Source organism: Pleurodeles waltl, chromosome 6 (assembly GCF_031143425.1).
Source record: "Pleurodeles waltl isolate 20211129_DDA chromosome 6, aPleWal1.hap1.20221129, whole genome shotgun sequence".
NCBI classification, from domain to species: domain Eukaryota; kingdom Metazoa; phylum Chordata; class Amphibia; order Caudata; family Salamandridae; genus Pleurodeles; species Pleurodeles waltl.
Window position 1 is genome coordinate 931,672,818 of NC_090445.1, and position 20,724 is coordinate 931,693,541.

Consider the following 20,724-nt stretch of genomic DNA (forward strand, 5'->3'; position numbering starts at 1 on the left):
GGAAACTTGCAAGCAGAAACTGAAGAGAAACCCACAGGAGAGACCCTAAATAACCCTAAGACAGGGATTGGCTACCTTATCAGGTATGGACCTATCAGGAGGGGTCTCTGACGTCACCCGCTGATACTGGCCACTCAGAGGCCTCCAGAGTGTCGCCACACCTTAGAAAACAAGATGACTGAAGTCTGGGACACTTTGGAGGAGCTCTGGGAACCACCCCTCGGGTGGTGATGGACAGGGGAGTGGTCACTCCCCTTTCCTTTGTCCAGTTTCACACCAGAGCAGGGACTGAGGGTCCCTGAACAGGTGTAGACTGGCTTATGCAAGGAGGACACCATCTGTGCCCTTCAAAGCATTGCCAGAGGCTTGGGAGGCTACGCCTCCCCAGCCTGTAACACCTATTTCCAACGAGAGAGGGTGTAGCACCCTCCTCCCAATGGAAATGCTTTGTTCTGCCTTCCTGGGACTGAGCTGCTCAGACCCCAGGAGGGCAGAACCCTGTCTGTGATGTGGCAGCAGCTGTAGCTTCAGTGCAAGCCTCAGAGGGCTGTTTTGGCAGTACAGGGGGTCCATGATGGAGCCCCCCGGATGCATGGAATTGCTTCCCCATTACCCGATTTGGAATGGGGGTACATTTCCATGATCTTAGACACCTTACATGGCCATATACGGGGTTACCATTGTGAAGCTACATATTGGTAGTGACCTATATGTAGTGCACACATGTAATGGCATCCCCACACTCACAAATTCCAGGGAATTGGCCCTGGACTGGGCGGTGGCACCTTTGCTAGTGCAAGGGTGCCGTCACACTTAGTAACTTTGCACCTAGCCTTCAGTAGTTGAAGTTTAGACATATAGGTGACTTAAAAGTTACTTAAGTGCAGTGAAAATGGCTGTGAAATAGGGTGTGCACTATTCCAATCAGGCTGCTATGGCAGTCTTGTCAAAGGGTTTGTCTGAGCTCCTTATGGGTGGCAAAAGAAATGCTGCAGCCCATAAGGATCTCCTGGAACCCAAATGCCCTGGTACCTAGGTACCATATACTAGGGACTTATAAGGGGGGTACAATGTGGTAATTGAAATTGGTAAGTGAAATCACTAGCCTATAGTGACAACTTTAAAAGCAGAGAGAGCATAAGCACTGAGGTTAGGCACTAGTGACAACACACACATTGGGCCACAGACTTTGAGCTCTGGGGTCCTGACCAGCAGGATCCTATTGAGACAGGCAAAAATATACTGACATACAGGTAAATATGGGGGTATCGTGCCAAGAAAGATGGTATTTTCCTACACTAGGGACTTACAGTGGGTCACCAGTGTGCCAATTGTGGGATGAAATGCAGTGTTTTGGGAGAGAGCATAATCACTGGGGTCCTGGTTAGCAGGATTCCAGTGAACTCAGTCAAACACACTGACATCAGGTAGAAAAAGGGTGTAACCATACCAAGAAACAGGGTACTTTCCTACAACACACAACAAAGAAGACCATATGGTAACACAATCTAGCTATAACAATTTCTTCTGAGCAATGGTGGGAAGTAAAACTAAACTTAGAAAAATGAATCATGAAGTCAGGAGAAGTGGGCTCTGACTCAATAGTGGTTGGACCAGATTAAGCGTTTACGGAACACACACACAAGGCATGAATGTTTAATGACGTTGATGAGCCAATGTGGAATATTGCTCGGATTATAGCAAGTAGAAGGTCATGCAGTGAGTTGGTGTTGCTTTCACCACATCTGCCCCAGAAAGTGTGTGATTCGCCATGCTGCAAACCTCAATAAATCACACAGCCCGGAGGAAGAGGGTTAGGGGTTCAATAAATGGAGAGGAAAAGGGGTTTGGGGAAAGGTGTGACAAATTCAAAAAGTACACAAAAGAAACCACAACAATATTCATTAGGGGCTGAGCAGCACACCATCATCAATCTGCTGTGGAATGAAACAAAGGGATTAAGTAAGTATGACACAGTTCAGTAAATGCATTATAAACAGTCATTCTGCCCCAGAGAGACCCCAGATAGCGTAACCTACGTGTTATGTCTTATAGTTTTGAAATATCGAAGGTTGAATGTAACCCACCCCGTTCTAAAAATTATTATTGATAAAAATGGAAAACGGAGTACTGTATTGCCAAATTGGGTGATACATCTCCATTCTTCTTGTAATATCCATCACTCTGGTGCCTGTCTGAACCTGTCTGGTAGGTAAGCTAGAGTCTTGAGCTTTCCCAGAGTTTTGTTCATGCAGGAGAGGACTAGAAGAAGGCCCGTGTATTGAAAAAAGAAAGTAGTTGTATTATAGGGTAAAGGAGAACAACAAAGGAAAGCAAGGTAAGCTTCATATGGAGTCAGCAGTGTCAGCAGTGTACCAAGAAGACTCAGAGCAACAACATAAGAGGAGCTTCACTTTTGAGGTAGCAATGCAGCAAACACATGCTCAGCAGCATTTCGAAATCAACGCACCTCTCTCCAGATCACAGAGCTGAGTGAGTATTACACCTCAGAGTCTTTGCCATCATCATGGTTTCTCTTTGAATTCATTAACTTTCTCCTTTCTAGCTGTTGAGGTAGTCCCACCGTGAGTCCTTTCATCTTCCTCCTCCAGAATCTGTCTCAGTCCTAAACTGAGCAAGGTAGACCTGTGAAGTGCCCTGCTATTGAAGAACACATAGAGAAACAGAACTGGGGTAATTTTTTGTGTAGATTTGGGTTTGATAGCTAAAGTGACTGGTATTTTCTGAGGAACCAGAAAAGATGAGTGGACCCTGCAGGTTAATTTCACTAATTGTGAAAGGCCAATCACTTTCAGGAAACAAATATCACCCATCAGCCCACAAACATTGCAAATCATCGGAAACAAGTTTACACATTTTTTGACCTTCATCTCTCACCGTAACCCACCACACATATCAGTCATCACTCACAAATTCACAATCAATATATCACTACTCATTGGTGCAATAATTACTTAGGAGTTACGTCTTCCAATCCAAGCATGTGGTTTGAAAAAATATCTTCACTTTGATGGCAGTCTGATGGCACTGGCAGTCTTTTAATCAATGAGCTTTTAGAACAGGTGGGGCAGCATTAATACAACACAAATGTAATGTTGCACTAGCATATTTTTTTGCTGAGAAAGAAAGAGAAAAAAAGAAGCTAAATAATAAATCATTAAAGCGTTCTGTGGTGGCACTAGCATACTTAGTTTGAGAAGTAGAGTTCTTCCTCAAACTCTGGTGGTTCTCCCAGAGCTTGATCAGCTAACATGCATGATTCTGACAAATCATCTTCTCCTCCCGTGGTGTTTTGAGAATGGTATAATCAGGTGGTATAAAATGCTGGTTCTTTTGATCATGGTCAACCTCTCCACATTCTGAGGAGAGAGACCAGCTGCACTGAGCACAAGCTCAGCAGACACACTGGCTACAAGACAAGCCAGAAAATGTATTGCTAGCCTGCTAAGTTCTGCCATTGGTGCATCTTGCCATGCCAACACACCAAAGGGTTTTGATCCACATACGCCTCTTTCGGGTCATCCAGATGTTCCTGAGCATCCTCTGAATGATCACTGGTGCTGCCAACTGCTCAACTGTTTTTTCCTTCGCCTCTGTACTTGACATAAGACCTTCCACTTGAAACCAAGCCAATACAGAGATTGGGTCCGATTCTTCTGTTGCTGTTGTTGGTGATTTTCTTGTTGGTGGGGTCGGTATGTGAGACAAGACTGCCCTCTCTGGAAGTTGAAAGGGGCACCCCAGAGCTGCAGAGTGGGACTTTAAGCTCCAGCCATTCTTCTTCCAGTTCTCCTGCTTGCTCATCAAGCCATATCCTGTATTGTGAAACATCCCCTTCAGAAAAAGGAATGAAAGCAGAATATTTTTTTTGTAGCGTTGATCAAGTGGGGTGGCACAGATGTACTATTTGGACAAGATGATGTCATTCTGTAGCCTTACATTACAAGTCAAGCAATAGCTTAGGCTCCCAAACAAGGCATTCACTTTTGGGTTTTCTTTCACATCCCTGAATGCAAACCTTTCAGACACTTTCTTTAGTTGCTCCCTTAGCCAATGCAATAACTGGATAGATTGGCTCATTGAACTGTTCTCCTTGCTAACTTCCCATGTGAAAACCTCAAAAGGGAGCAGCATCTGTGGGAGGCATTTGACTAGGTCCCATTTGACTGCATCCATGGTCATAGCTTTCCCAATTGCATCAGCTCCTCTATGAATGACATAGTCATTGATCTGTTTGTACTGCCCAAACAGACGTTGCAACATAGAATAGGTTGAGTTGCAATGTGCTGGCATCTCCTGTATCAGGGCTTTCACTAGTATTCTGTTATCAAGCTGAATAATCAGTTTCTGGGCTTCAAAAAAAGAATGGCTGAAATGAGTGCCACTATATGTGGTCATTATGTTGACAACTATGGCCCTAATTACAACCCTGGTGGTTGGTGTTAAAGTGGCAGTAATACCGCCAACAGGGTGGTGGTAACTACAGCCAAATTATGACCATGGTGGAAAGATCTCCGATAGACAGCCAATGTACCAAACCAACCGCCAGGGCGGAAACAACAGCCACCGCGGCGGTAGCTGCCTACAGCCAGGGGGAAGTCCATTATATCCTATGAAACTCGTAATACGGCGGGTGGTATATCCGTCATATTTGGGACGGATTAACACCCTCCTCCAAGTTGTAATCAGGCCCAATGTTCGTAGGCCACATGGCCACAGGCCAAAGTCCAAGGCCACACATGTCTCCAGCATCAATACAGAGAGAGAACACTGCAGGCGCATCAGTTAGTAAATAGGCATGCACCTCAGGGGGACAGAGGACAGGGGGGGCACCTCAGCCAGGAGATGAACAAGACCACTGGTTCTGGAGGGGGCAACATGCCCTGTGCTTGGTCCTGGGGAGTGCAAGGCCACAGTCTCTCGAGTGGGTGACTTGCCCACTTGCTCTGGAGGGGGCAACATGCCCTGTTCTTGGTCCTGGGGAATGCAAGGCCACATTCTCTCGAGTGGGTGACTTTCCCACTTGCTCTGGAGGGGGCAACATGCCCTGTGCTCGGTCCTGGGGCCTACAAGGCCACAGTCTCTCGAGTGGGTGACTTGTCTACTTGCTCTGGAGGGGGCAAAATGCCCTGTGCTCTTGACCCTGGAGAGTCTTGGGTATGTGGGTGTCTTACCCTTTGGTTCTGGAGGGGGCATCCTACCCTGTGCTCTTGATCCTGGGGAGTCATGGGTATGTGGGTGTCTTACCCACTGGTTCTGGAGGGGGCCTCATGCTCTGTGCTATTGATCATGGGGAGTGCAAGGTCACAGTCTCTCAGGTGGGTGTCATACCCACTGGATTTGCAGGGGGCTGGCCGCACAGCAGCCCGGGAAGGCAGGATTACATACCGTCTGCTGGCAGTGATGGCTGCTCACTGCAGGTTGTGGTGCTGCTGGTGGTGGGTGTCTCCTGCCCATCGCCTGCAACCTCGACGGCTGCTCACTGGAGGTGGTGGTGATGCTGGTGGGGGGAGGCTCCTGTCCATTCCCTGCAACCTCGGACGGCTCCAGAACCATGGTTGGTGATGGGGCTCCATAACATTTCCGGCCCCAGGCCCCTTGCTCTTCCTTCCTGCTGGTGCAGGCTCCTTGCTCTTCCTGGGAGCTGGGGCAGGTTCCTTTCCATTCTTAGTAGCTGCTGCAGGCACCTTTGTCTTCCTGGCCGCTGGGGCAAGCTCCTTTCCCTTCTCAGCAGCTGCTACAAGCTTCTTCGTCTTCCTGGCAGCAGGGGCAGGCTCCTTTCCCTTCTTCCTGCTGGTGACAGCTCCTTGCTCGTTCTGGCAGCTGGGGCAAGCTCCTTTCCCTTGAGGCTGCCTGTTGCAGGCTCCTTCTTCTTCAGGACATGTGGCCTGGATCCTTTTCCACCACGAGTGGGTGTGGTGACGACTGGGCCCGTGGACTGGGTGGCAGAGGTGCTTAGCTGGGTTCTTCTTACCCTGGCCATACGTGCAGGATGGGCGGAGTGGTAGAGAAGAGGTCAATGGTGGATAGGAACAGTTTTTTGGGGACATTAGGGTGGGGAGAGGGAAAAGGAATGGGAGTGGAGGAAGAGGGAGAGGTTGCTGGAGTTGTCTGTCTGCTGATTTTGGGTGCATGGGCTGGATGCTGTTGTTAGGTGGATGGCTGTTGGGTGTCTGAGTGCTTGCATGTGTGTACCTTAGGAGGGGGGACAGACACAGTGTGAGAGGACAAAGGGGACATGTGCATGGCTGTTGTGGAGGTGTCTGCCAGTGAGATGTGTGTTCTGCTTGGTGTGGTGATGGTGCTGGTAGTGGATGATGATGTAGTGCATGCAGGTGTGAGTGTAGATGGAACTGGGAGGGAGGTGGAGGAAGAGGAGGGGGGAGACAGTGGAAATAGTGGATGTTAGTGTGTCTGCATCTGGATGGTGTTTGTGTGGGGGCCTGTGGGATGAAGTGTGGTGCTTGTGTTTGCCTGTACCACTCTTGTGTGTTGTCTTGTGTGCATGCTCGTCTGGCTGTGTGCTTGGGATGTATTGGGGTTGAGGAGAATTAGCTGGGAAGAGGATTTTGGAGGGTGGAAACAGGGACAATGGCTGCCATCAGAGAGGAGGCTGGAGCCTGGATCAATCTCTGTTGGGCCACCAAGCCAGTGTATTTTCAATTATGTATTCATTGAAAGAGGTAAAAACATCGCAATTCACCTGTACAGAAAATGAGCATAGTTTTATGACCAGTAGCTGGCTGCAGTGATAACACCAGGAGTGTATGTCGGATCACCAGCATCAGCAAAATGAATTGCCAGAGGGTACAGTAAGTGGGGATAGAAGTGGGAAATAACAGCATGCCAGCGCCATAGAAATTCAAACAAATGTAAATGAAATGTGAAATAACACTCTCTTACCTGAGTGTCATTGGAAGTACTGTCAGATCACTGATGTTCTGTTGTCCTCATCCTCTGCCTCCTCATCCTCACTGTCCACAGGGTCCACTGCTGGCACACGGGCATCTCCAGCCTCCTCCTCCTGCAGAAAATGTACATGGCGTCTCAGGTCAAGGTTGTGCAACATGCAGCATGCCACTACTATCTGGCAGACCTTCTTGGGTGAGTAGCACAGGGATCCACCTGTTACATGTAGGCACATGAACCTGGCCTTCAGGAGGCCAAAGCTCCTTTCGATTATCCTTCTGGTTCACCCGTGGGCCTCATTATAATGTTCTTCTGCCCTTGTCCAGGCATTCCTCACAGGGGTCAGCGGCTATGATAGGTTGGGGTAACCAGAGTCACCTGCAAATGTTGAGGGACAACATTAAGCCACACACTATCCCATTTGATCCACACCATACCCATACACCAACATATACTGGGTGGGAACCAGGTCTCATCTTGGGCCATCACATTTAAGAATGCTGCTATGCCCCAGGACAAAGGCATCATGCACCGACCCAGGATACTTAGGGGCATATTTATACTCCGTTTGCGCCGAATTAGCGTCGTTTTTTTCGACGCAAATTCGGCGCAAAACTAACGCCATATTTATACTTTGGCGTTAGACGCGTCTAGCGCCAAAGTATGAGTAAAGAGCGTCATTTTTTTGCGTGAACGCCTTCCTTGCGTTAATGAGATGCAAGGAAGGCGTTCCCGTCTAAAAAAATGACGGCGGCGCAAATGCGTCGTATTTATACTCCCGGGCAAAAATCACGCCCGGGAGGTGGCGGGTCAAAAAACCCCGCATTTGCGCCACTATTTAACGCCTGGGTCAGGGTAGGCGTTAAGGGGCCTGTGGGCTCAAAATGAGCCCACAGGTGCCCTCCCCTGCCCCCAGGGACCCCCCCTGCCACCCCTGCCCACCCCAGGAGGACACCCAAGGATGGAGGGACCCACCCCAGGGACATTCAGGTAAGTTCAGGTAAGTATAATTTTTTATATTTTTTAATTTTTTTTGTGTGGCATAGGGGGGCCTTATTTGTGCCCCCCTACATGCCACTATGCCCAATGACCATGCCCAGGGGACATAAGTCCCCTGGGCATGGCCATTGGGCAAGGGGGCATGACTCCTGTCTTTACTAAGACAGGAGTCATTTAAATGGCGTCTGGGCGTCGAAAATAATGGCGCAAATCGGGTTGAGGCGATTTTTTTGCCTCAACCTGACTTGCCCCATTTTAAGACGCCCTAACGCCATTTTCCCCCTACGCCGGCGCTGCCTGGTCTACGTGGTTTTTTTCCACGCACACCAGGCAGCGCCGGTCTGCTAGCGCCGGCTAACGCCATTCCATAAATACGGCGCCCGCATGGCGCTTCAGAATGGCGTTAGACGGCGCTAAATTTTTTGACGCTAAACTGCGTTAGCGCAGTTTAGCGTCAAAAAGTATAAATATGGGCCTTAGTATTGACGTGGGTTATGTACTGGTCCACCAAGCACACCATCTGCACATCCATAGAGTGCAAGCTCTTACGATTTCTGAACATCTGTTCATTCTGACAGGGGAGGACAAATGCAATATGTGTGCTATCAGTCACCCCAATTATGTTGGGGATATGTCCCATTGCATAGAACTCGGCCCTCGCTGTGGCCAAATCGTCAACCTGGGGAAGTACAATGTAACTGCACATGTGTTTAATCAGGGCAGATAACACTCTTGTTGGCACTATTGAGAACATTGGCTGTGACATTCCTGCTGTCAAACCCACTGTCACTTGGAAGGAACCAGTTGCCAGGAAATGGAGCACAGATAGAACTTGAAGAAGAGGGGGGATCCCAGTGGGGTGATGGATAGCAGATATCAGGTCAGGCTCCAATTAGGCACAGAGCTCTGTGATTGTGGCCCTGTCAAGTCTATTGGTGAGGATAATGTGCCTGTCCTCCATTGTTGCCAAGTCCACAAGGGGTCTGCACACTGGGGTATGTCTCCATCTCTTATTCATCCACAGCTGTAGCAAACGACGGGGCAAACGAGTGAGGAGCCGCACACAAACTGAACAATGGAGGTACAACAGAACTTTGCATGCTGTTAACTTATAATGGGTAAGTGTGATTTGTCCAGTATGTCCAAATTTCACCAGTGACCCAGCAAGTTTCTGGACCTGCCCACCCCCTGAAATGGCGTCCGCCGGTCCTGTGTGGAGGGACTGGTGGAAGTGAGGTAATTCCGCTGATGTTGTGCGCCATTGAGGGCGGCAGTCAGGAACCGCTGTGCAACTCCTCCTTGGTTAACATTGGGCCCTATGGGTTACAGTGGCCAATGGTGATCTACGCCGGCGGTGACGGTATGCACCTCCGGGGATGTGACTGTCATTTTCTATCTCATCCCTCACTTGCTACCTGATCATCACCAGGAGAGGACCTACACTGCATGTGCTGCTGTGACCTGTGTCTGGAACCTACCATTGCCCGTGTGACTGGGGTAAGGGCCCTAGCCTTCATTTCAGCGGAATTGGAGAGACTGGTGGATGGGGTCCTGCCCCAGTATGGACTGCTGTATGGGCCTCCAGACCAACAGGTGAGTACACTGTGGGCACGATGCATGTGCCATGAATCCATGGAGTGGTATGTGTGAAGGCCTCCTGTAAGGGGGGTGGATGGATGTCCTCTAGGAAGTGTATTGGTTGTGTGCAGGGCCATGTGTGTCTAAATGGTGATGTGAAGGGGTATGGTGGGCCATAAGTGTAACAAGCAGGACTGGTTTACTAATTCTATTTTCCTGTGTGTATTGCCTCTGTGGGACAGAGCCCATCAAAAGAAGGGTATATGACGTTCGGACCCTGAGGGTCTATGGCAGGTGGAGCACCCAATGTCGAAAACGGTGGGAGGACCTGAGACGATGGGCACGGAAGACGGCAAAGGCCCAGCTGGGGATGGCCTCCCAATAAGGAAAGGGTGCCCATCGAACCCTGACCCCCGATGGTCCGCATACTGGTGGTGGCCTATCCTGAGCTGGATGGGCGCTTGAGGGCATCACAGAAGCCACAAGGGAGTGAGTACAGTGCCCATCATTACAACTTACGCATGGTAGGGTGGTATCCGGGTGGGGGATGTGTGTCAGTGAGTGCCCCTAGGCCAGGCCTGACATTGCAGCGTAGGTCCCCTAGTGGCTAGGGTTCAGAATGGAAAATCTGGCAACCTAGCTCTTAGGCATCCACTACTGGTCAGGGCTGCGTGGGTCCCGGTGTGCTGCATTTGGCGGTGTGTGCCCCTCCCCATGCCTTGGCTGCTAACTATTTCTCTGGTAGTGCTATGGCATACTGCGTAAGTTTGTTGCCTGTGTGAGGTTGCTGTATACGCTAACGGCGGTGTTGGTGCAGCCATTGACCAAGTGTATCCTTTGTCTCTTCCCTCCCTTTTTGTCCTTACCTGCATTAGCATCATCTTGTGAAGGAGCAGAGGCACCGGCAACGGAAGAAGCGGCATCCCACAGGACCCAGGAGGCAGAGGGCACCAGTGGTATGGAGGGTGAGGGGAGTACCACGGTGGACAATGGAGGGGACAGTTTTGACACAGATACCTCCTCCGAGTGAAGCTCCCTGGTGGTGGCGGACACTTCTGTGACCACCCCAGCTACAGGTACATCCACCACTCCTGTACCAGAACCTCCCTCCCAGCAGCCCCTCATCAAGTTCCCTCGTGCCTGCTCACCCAGGAGGGTGGGCATCTCCTTCGCCCCAGGCACCTCAGGCCCTGCCCCAGTTACCACTGCTGCCCTGAGTGAGGAGGCTATTGACCTCTGAGATCCATCTCTGGAGGGCAGTCAACCATTGTGAATGCCATCCAGGGGCTGGCAGCCCAGATGCAACAGACTAATGCATTCCTGGAGGGCATTCACACTGGTTTGGCGCCCCAACAGAGATCGATCCACGCTCCGGCCTCTTTTCTGGTGGCAGCCATTGTCCCTGTTTCAACCCTCCCCCTCCAACTTCCTCTTCCCAGTCCCATTTTCCTCAACCCCACCCCATCCCAACCACACAGCCAGATGAGCATGCACACAAGACAACACACAAGAGTGGTATAGGCAAGCACCACACTTCATCCCACAGGCACTCACACAAACACCATCCAGATGCAGACACGTCAACAGCCACTATTTCCACTGTCTCACCTCCTCTTCCTCCACCTCCCTCCCAGTACTGCTCACACCTGCATACACTACATCAGCATCCACTGCCAGCATCATCACCACACCAAGCAGAACACACACCTCACTGGCAGACACCTCCACAACAGCCATGCACACAACCCCTGTGTCCTCTCCCACTGTGTCTGTCCCCTCTCTCAGAAGGTACACAAACGCAAGCACTCAGACATCCAACAGCCATCCACCCCACAACAGCATCCAGCCCATGCACCAGCATCCAAAATCAGCAGACATCTCCAACAACCACTCCCTCTTCCTCCACTCCCATTCCTGCTCCTTCTTCCCACCCCAATGTCCCTAAATACTGTTCCTATCCACCATTGACCTCTTCCCTACCCCTACCCCCGCCCTGCCTGCATGGGCAGGGTAGGAAGAACCCAGCCAAGCACCTCAGCCACCCAGTCCACGGGCCCAGTTGTCACCACACCCACTAGTGGTGGAAAAGGATCCAGGCCACATGTCCTGAAAGTGAAGGAGCCTGCACCAGGCAGCCTCAAGGGAAAGGAGCCTGCCCCAGCTGCCAGAAAGAGCAAGGAGACTGCCCCAGCAGGCAAGAAAGGAAAGGAGCCTACCCCAGATGCCAGGAAGACAAAGGAGCCTGCAGCAGCTGCTAAGAAGGGAAAGGAGCCTGCCCCAGCTGCCAGGAAGACATAGGAGCCTGCAGCAGCTGCTAAGAAGGGAAAGGAGCCTGCCCCAGCTGCCAGGAAGAGCAAGGAGCCTGCACCAGCAGGTAGATAGAGCAAGGGTCCTGGGGCAGGAACTGTGACGGAGCCCCCACCACTAACCATGGTTGTGCAGTCGTCCGAGGTTGCAGGGGATGGGCAGGAGCTTCCCCCACCAGCAGCACCACCGCCTCCAGTGAGCAGCCATCCAAGGTTGCAGAGGATGGGCAGGAGCCTACCCCCACCAGAAGCAACACTACCTCCAGTGAGCAGCTGTCCGAGGTTGCAGGGGATGGGCAGGAGCCTCCCCCCACCAGCAGCACCACCACCTTTATTGAGCAGCTGTCTGAGGTTGCAGGGGATGCTCAGGAGCCTCCCCCCACCAGCAGCACCACCACCTCCAGTGAGCAGCTGTCCGAGGTTGCAAGGATTGGGCAGGAGCCTCCTACTACCAGCAGCACCGCCACCTCCAGTGAGCAGCCGTCACCACCAGCGGAGAACATGTAATTCTGCCTCCATGGGCTGCTGTGCAGCCTGCCCCCTGCAAATCCAGTGTGTATGACACCCACCTGAGAGACTGTGACCTTGCACTCCCCAGAATCCAGAGCACAGGGCATGATTCCCCCTCCAAAACCAATGGGTAAGACATTCACATACCCAAGACTCCCCAGGATCAAGAGCACAGGGCACGATGCCCGCTCCAGAACCAGTGGGTAAGACACCCACATACCCAAGACTCCCCAGGATCAAGAGCACAGGGCACAATGCCCCCTACAGAACCAGTGGGTAAGACACCCACACACCCAAGACTCCCCAGGATCAACAGCACAGGGCATGTTGCTGCCTCCAGAGCAAGTGGCAAGTTACCCACTCGAGAGACTGTGGCCTTGCACTCCCCAGGACCAAGCACAGGGCTTGTTGCCCCCTCCAGAGCAAGTGGGCAAGTCACCCACTCGAGAGACTGTGGCCTTGCACTCCCCAGGACCAAGCACAGGGCATGTTGCCCCCTCCAGAGCAAGTGGGCAAGTCACCCACTCGAGAGACTGTGGCCTTGCACTCCCCAGGACCAAGCACAGGGCTTGTTGCCCCCATCCTGAACCAGTGGTCTTGTTCCATCTCCCGGCTGAGGTGCCCCCCCCATCCCCTGCCCCCCTGAGGTGCATGCCTATTTACCAACTGATGCCCCCTGCAGTGTTCTCTCCATGTTGATGCAGGTGACATGTGTGGCCATGGACTTTGGCCTGTGGCCATGTGGCCTATTAACATTGTGGACTGGACTGTGTCCCTTTTTCTGGACATATGTATATATCTATTATCTTGCCTAACTTATTTTTCATTGTGTGTTATCTCATTACATTCAGTTTTGCAAAATCATTTTGCTCTTGCATTATTCATCCGAGCTACGGGGTAAACATGTTTTAGTAATGCAGCTGCTTGTGTGTATGGTGTTGGGGGGTTGCATGTGTGTCTGTCACTCTCTTTTTCCTAACTCCCTCCCTTGTGTGCTAGGAATCTGTACTAACCGTCGTCGTCTTCGTCGGCGTTGGTATTCATGGTGGGGCAGCACATAGAAGATTATGGGTAGAAATGCAGTTCGGGCTCCATGGCGGCATGGTTGTTCCCTGTGTCTCCAATGGTGAGTCCTTTCCCTTCTGAGCTCAGTTTCCCCCAGGCTTTTGATGGCGTTGGTACCAACCTGGAAATGGTGGTGGATTGCAGTGTCTTAATATGGAGGGCGGAACATTGACTTCTGCCTGGCCATAGGCGGCTACTGCCATGGTGGCTGTTGTTTCTGCCCTGGCGGTTGGTGTGGGACATTGGCTGTCTAGCAGAGATCTTTCCGCCATGGTCATAATTTGGCGGTAGTTACAGTCAGCCTGTTGGCGGTATTACCGCCAGTTTAACACCAACCACCAGGGTTGTAATGAGTGCCTTAATGTGTATCTGACTTATCCTGACTCGGACTGGGGTTCCTGTTGGGACAGGGTGCATACCTCTGCCAAGCAGAAACCCTTTTTCTAACAAGGTCTCATTTGAAAGATTGTTCCTTTCAGCTGCTTCTGATGCTGGCAGATGAAACTGAAACCTCAAACCTTCAAAGCTGAAATTTTGAGTTTTAGTCTCTGCTCTTTCACCCAATACTGTGATGACAGGCTGATTGGCATGTAGCCATGGGCACTGCAGGTCTTAAGCCTGTACCGCCATGTCAGCTGTGATGCCTAGCATGTCACAAATGGAGGGAGGGTCACAGAGGAGTACCAGGGCCCCATTGCCAGGAATGAAATGTGTCTATCCCTAGTAATTTCTCCCAGCCATCAAACAGGGATGTTGCCGTATTGAGAGAGGTCGGCATTTTATTATTCCATGAGTTAATAATAGGCTATAATTCACTATTGGTATAATAATAACAAATGAGCCAGAGAACAAGGGGTATGTGGCTCCTAAGCCCATTAAAAGAAACGGCCACTGGCTTAAAGATTTCTTCCACTAAATCCCCTGGTTGTGTTTTCAATGGGTGGGGGGGTTGGGGCTCTCCACCCCATTTCTCCATATTCCTATTTTAAAGCTGAGCCCTGTATTTCAGAGCATTTATTAAAAAGAACTGCAGGTACAACAGACAGATTTCCCTTTTCCAGATCTTCGTTTTATTTTATTCTGTCGTTTTACCACTTTTGGAGTCTGTAGTGCTTGTCTCACTTTCCAGTTGCTGTAGAGTGCTATTTTGTTCAGGAATTTTACCTCATATATTAAACCTGTACTTTGAGGGCTCTGGATGCTTCGGAAATTGTGAATATACTGCATTATTCCCCTGCTTCCCTATGTATTGTTTTGGTATGTTGTAATTGTATTTATATAGTGCTTACTACCCCTGACGAGGCGTCAAAGCACTTTTCAGCAAGTAGCATGCTACTCCAGAACCCAAGAGGGATTAGTGGTGGATTAGTATAGGGAAATATGAGTACAGTATTAGTATTAGTATTAGTATGAGTTAATTTGAGCAGAGGATATGTGAGTTCGTTAGTTGGACTGACTAGAGTAATGAAGGGATAGAGGATAGAGGGATAGAGGAGGGAAGAATCCAGAAATGTTAATTGGGTGTTTATAGTACTAGGATGAAGGTTTGGGAAGAGTAAAGGAGAGATGGAGGAGGGAAGGGTCTGTGGAATGGGGTTATGGAGATAATAGTAGCAGAAGGGGTTTTGGATGAGTCAAAGGTAAAATAAATGAGGGAGAATTTAGAAGGGTTGTTTGGGGGATTAAAGTAGTAAACTGGGGGTTTGGGTAAGCTAGGTGAGGTAGAGGAGGGAAGAGCTTAGGCAGAGTTATTTTGGAGATCACGTAGAAGAATGGGTTTGGGATGAGTCAGAGGAGGAATGAGGATACATTGATACAGACATAGGGTGATGGTGAAACAGAGTAGAGCTTACGAGAGAGTAAACGTTAAATTGCTTTTTATTTATTTATTTTTGTAATTTAATTATTTATTTTTTAATTTTATTTATAGATTAAATTTTATTTATTTGGATTGATTTTTTCTCTAGTACAGTAGCAGTAGAGTAATAAATAAATAGAAATGTAAATACATAGTAAGGAAATATATGTGCAAGGAATTTCATAATGGGTAAAATAATATGAGAAGTAAAGCTGTAGTGTATAAACACAGACTTTCAAGATTTGTAATATTTTATGTTAATTAATAAGTGTACTTTGATTACATTCAGTTATCGTTCCTCAATTTTTCAAAAGCGAAATGCTTGCTGTTAAATAGTTAAGATCACATTTGCTTATTGTGATATAAAAAAGAAAGCAGGATTTAAAAGTATCTAACATAACTTATGTAGGAGCTATGCAATGACCTACGAACATGTTAAGCATAGAATAAAAAACAAATATATATGTATATATACACACACATATATATATAAATACAGACATGCACACACATATATATAACTGTGAGTAAATATACATTTGTTAAACGGGTTTAAAGAGTATGTGTATAATTGATTATTATGAAATGGTAACTATTCATATTTGTTAAAGAACTACACATATCTAGTATATACACATACTCAGATTATAAATATTTATTAACACAGGCATATGCAATATATTGTTGTTTTAATATGGTGGTTTTAATGGAAAGAGCCAACTCTTAAGGAGTCTTCTGAAGACAAGATAGTTATCCGTGGATCTTATATTTGGGGTAATGATTTCCATAGTTTTGCTGCTTGAACAGAGAAGGATGTACCACCTATTGTCTTTTTCTTGTTTGGTGGTGTTTTAAGGCGAGGTGCCAATCTTGAGCGGAGGTTTCTATGATGAATTTATTTGGTTATTTTGCTTCTGATGAAAAGCTTTGTGGATGATACAAAGTAGCTTGACGGTGGATCTTCTGGCAACCAGTAACAATGAAGTGCTCGCAAGGCAGGGAGATGGGGGCTTGTGGTTTTACATGTAATAGTAGCCTGGAAGCTGAGTTCTGAATGTGTTGTAGTTTTTTTCTTAATAAATAGAGATGATCCATGGTAGAGGCCATTGGCATAATCCAGTTTAGAGAGATCGTAGCCTGCACCTTGTGTGGAAATCCGAGGTGGAGAAAGATGCATCACAGAGTCTTCAGGGTGATGAAGCTTGATTGTGTTAATGTGTCCACTTGACCTTTTATGTTAACTTGGAGTCCATGGTCATTCCAAGGTTTTAACTTCCTTGGATACATGAGGAGGTGGTCTCAGATCATCAGCCCAGGCACACAGTGGGTCATAATTATGCCAGTCCCCACATGTGAGTATTTCTGTTTTTGAAACATTCCGTTTGAGATGGCTCCAAGTCATCCACTCATCAACAGCTCTGAGGCAACTGAAGATTTGTGAGTTTTCAATGTCTTTAGGGCATTCCAATTTAGGTAGTATTTGTGTGTCATCTGCATAGCTGTACCATGTGAGTTAAAAATCATTGATCAATTCTGGTAAAGCCATCATATAGATGTTGAAAAGCATAGGTGAAATGATTGATCTTTTGGCGACCCCGTCTTTTGTGAGGTAGAGTTTGGATGAGAAGGGGGGAAGAATAGATAATATTGTTCTGTTTTGAAGGGAAGATGTAATCCAGTTGAAAGCAGTCCCTTCTATGCTGGCTTCATGGAGTCTTTGAATTAGGGTGTCATGGTCAACAGTATCAAAGGCAGCTGAGAGGTCCAAGAGAAGTAGTGCAGCAACTCCATTAAGGTCAACTGGGTTTTTAATATCATCCCAGATTGCTATGAGTGCTGATTCAGTGCCTCTTCATGGGCGGAATCCAGTTTGTTAGTCTGAAAGTATGAAGTTGTCTTCAATGAATTTTGACATCTGGGCGAATGCTCTTTCTATCAGTTTGCCTAGGAAAGGTCATTTTGTAATTGGTCTGTAGTTGCTGGGATCAAGCGGGTCTACGTTTGTGTTCTTTAGTATAGACGTATGTATGCCTTTTTTTCAGGTCTTCAGGAAAAGTTCCTGTGGTTAGAGGGTTATTGATGATTCTTCTTACAGATGTGGAAGCCGAAGTAGATAAAAGAATGTTCTTGAAGATGTGTGGTGGACAAGGGTCAGAAGGGCAGCTAAAAGGCCTGCTTGTTTCAACCAAATCCATAAATTTACCTTGTGAAATTTGTTTGAAGGCATGCAGAGGCTGGGTTGGTTTACTCTTGGAGGAGATTTTAGGAAAGGGGATGCTGCTGATGGTTTTCTTTTGTTTTAAATAGGAGTCCAGTGTGTCTACCTTGGTTGTGCAATGAGTTGCCAGTTTCTTTGTGAAATCTTGAGTAGTTGGATGACTTCCTTCCATGCATTTAGGTTTTTGAAATTCATTAAGAATTTAATACAATTCTTTAGTTGCAGATTTAGCATTTAGAATTCTGAGTAGTACTTTTTTTTGGCTTTTTTAATTGATGATTTGCATATTCTGTTAAGTGTGTGTAGCTGATGTTTGTCTTGAACGTTGTTTGTTTTGAGCCAAGTCTCTTGCAGCCTTCTGATTTGTTGCTTAATATCTTTTTAAGTGCTTTGTTTCTCCAAGGTGTGGTTTTGTCCTGTTTAGTTTTTTTGAGTGGTATGGTGATATTGAAAGCTTCCTGTGGCTACTCATAATGTTTTGGAACAGAATTAGTTGTGTCTAGATCTGTGTTTGCTTCAAAATTGAGTGCTCCATGGTCGATAGATGCATGTATTTAAGGTGCTATGGGGGTGTGTTGATTTGTGGTGTTTTATGTTGTAAAATGGTGGTCTGACCATGTGATTGGCCATTGTGGATATTGTCAACACTTGAGCGGTAGAGAGAATACTAGGAGGAGATAACACACCTTTATAGCTGAGCCATATGATCAACAGATGCCCACTGCAGTTCAGTCTGAAGTTTTGCTCTGTCTGTGCTCTCTCTGCCTTTGGCAGTTAATGGAGATTTGCTTGTTCTCATTTTTTTTTGCAACTATACCAACCATATGTCATTTTCTGTACACAGCCCTCTGCCAATCGCTAGTTCTCTGCTTCGGCACTTCGCTCTTTTGAACAAAGTAGGTGGTTGCATTTTTTTCCTAGTTCGGCTGCTGTTTATCTGAGGTTATGCAGGTGGGTTTTACATTTAATAGTGAATCTCAAATTACTCTTTTTTTATAGGGTTTTCAGATCCAATATTCAGTGTAATTCATATATACAAATGAAATTGTGAAACCCATTGAGTCTACAATTGTACTATTAGGTATTCTGCAAGGTGACTTTACAGCCAGAGCGGGACTTACACCAGTTTCTTGCACTGAAGAGTAGCGGGCAGCGTCATTGGATACAATGCATGTAATGATTTGCGTGCTTCCGGCCATCTGTGTCACTGTCTCTAGTATGAGGGTTGTGGTTGGGCTTGATGTTTTGCTAATCTCCTCCACCAGCACTCTCTTTAAGTTGAATGCAGGTCAGTCCTCACAGCTTCTCCAATCCCAGGGAGTTGGACCACTCAGCCTCCTTCATGCCTGCAATAGCCAGCACAGCACAGTCCCCTCCCTTTTAATGCTCAGGCTGCTGAAGTCAGGACATTGTAGAGAAGCAGTAATGCAGCTCAACGGTGAGAAGTTGCGCAAAATGGATGTCAGCACTGGCAACTTCATGTCTACTGGTCCACTACACCCAAGGGGCGTTACAAAGGCCCCTGCGCAGCGTGAGGGCTGGCAGGCCCATGACATAGTCCAGTGGGCAGACGGCCCCCTACAGGTACATTGCAGGAGGGGTCCCTTAAGTTTTGTTACCCCACTGACTACAGCTAAAAGAACACAGTGAAGTCTTCCAAGCACCAAGCACTGGCCGACTAGTAAACAGGGAGAGTAGGGTTAGTTTTACCTCTAGGAGCACTTGTTGGCCCGGAGGAGGCCCCCTCTCCTACCGCACAGCTCAGTAATAGGGTTGCTGGCTGATGCGCTCTTGACCACTATCTTTTCCCCTCAACAGCTCAATTTCACTTTCTAACTGCAGCACAATCCCACCATGGCCCAGTCAACTGGTGCAGAAGGGCTCTGTGCACTTCCACGGTAGAGTCCACCATTTGTAAATAATAATCTTAATGTAAAATGGAATTATTGACAGCAATCTTTGAAATGAAAAGATGGCTACAAATTTTAAGTAGATTTTTCAAAGTATTGTATAATTTGCAGCTTGCTTCTGTTAAGATCCAACATACCTTAAAAGGAAAGAACAATAATGATCCATTATTTGGGTAGTTCCTGATATGAGTATGAAGTAAATTGCTCCATATATTATAGTTTAGACCCATGTAGGAAACTGTAATGTCTATATTATTATTGTAAATATATATTTCAATTTACCTTCTAAAAAGTCTGTTTTCATTGCAATAGTTTCTGACACTCACATTGCTTACTTTAGAACACTACACAATGAAGCAATGCATATTGAAATAATTTGTCACCCACACTAACTGTAGGCACATTGATTTTTTTATGACATGCAAATATATGTATGAATATTGACGAAGCATTTCTTGCATGCAGGAACTTGGAGGAAATCGTTTTCACGTTGCAATTTTTTGAAATCATCAGTGGGTTATATTTTGACAAGAAGAACGGATAAGAAACTGAATGTTCTTTCCCAAGAATCCAGCGTTCCGTCAAACCAGGAGGAATTCTGCTGTAGTTCCACTAGATTGAACAAAACTTCAATTACTATACGACGTGCCTTCTTTCGCAACAGTGTTATTCCATAATTTGTTGTTCAGTATGCACGTGTGTTTTGTGCAGTTGTCTAAGAATTGTTCTTCTGCATTTTAAAATCATGTATTGAGCAGCCATCAACTTTTGCATTTAATAGCCGAGAGACTCCAGACAGCCAGTGCATCAAGATATTTCCACCCACAATAATATATGCCGAGGCGCGAGATAAGAAGGGTGAAGTATAAAGTTCCCATAATCTCCTCTTTATTTAAAGATACCCATGAATGTCTAAAATATCTTGAATGAATTCAAAATGTGATTGCTTTGGCCTATCAGCCACAGGCTCATTTTATGCCTCCTTGAGTCTTGCATTCTGCTGTCAGTAGGGAAGTGAGCACTGCTACAAAGCTATTGTAATTCACATATGATTATCGGTCTGGCTGTGTGGGTTATGGCCCTGTGGGGCACCTGCTGGACCCACTTGCCCCCGGACCAGAATATATATATATATTTTTTTTTAACGAGAGCCGCATGGTCTTTTTCCTCCGGGATTTTAAACCCCGATTAGCACTTATTCGTACTTATTTTCAAACTGAAATTTTTTTTATAGAAGGAAATATTAATGTAGAACAAGATTTTATATCTAGTAAAGTATAAATTCAAGTGCAGATGTTTTTGTTTGTGGTAGATGCTGATATTACAAAAACTGTTTGATTCTAATTATCG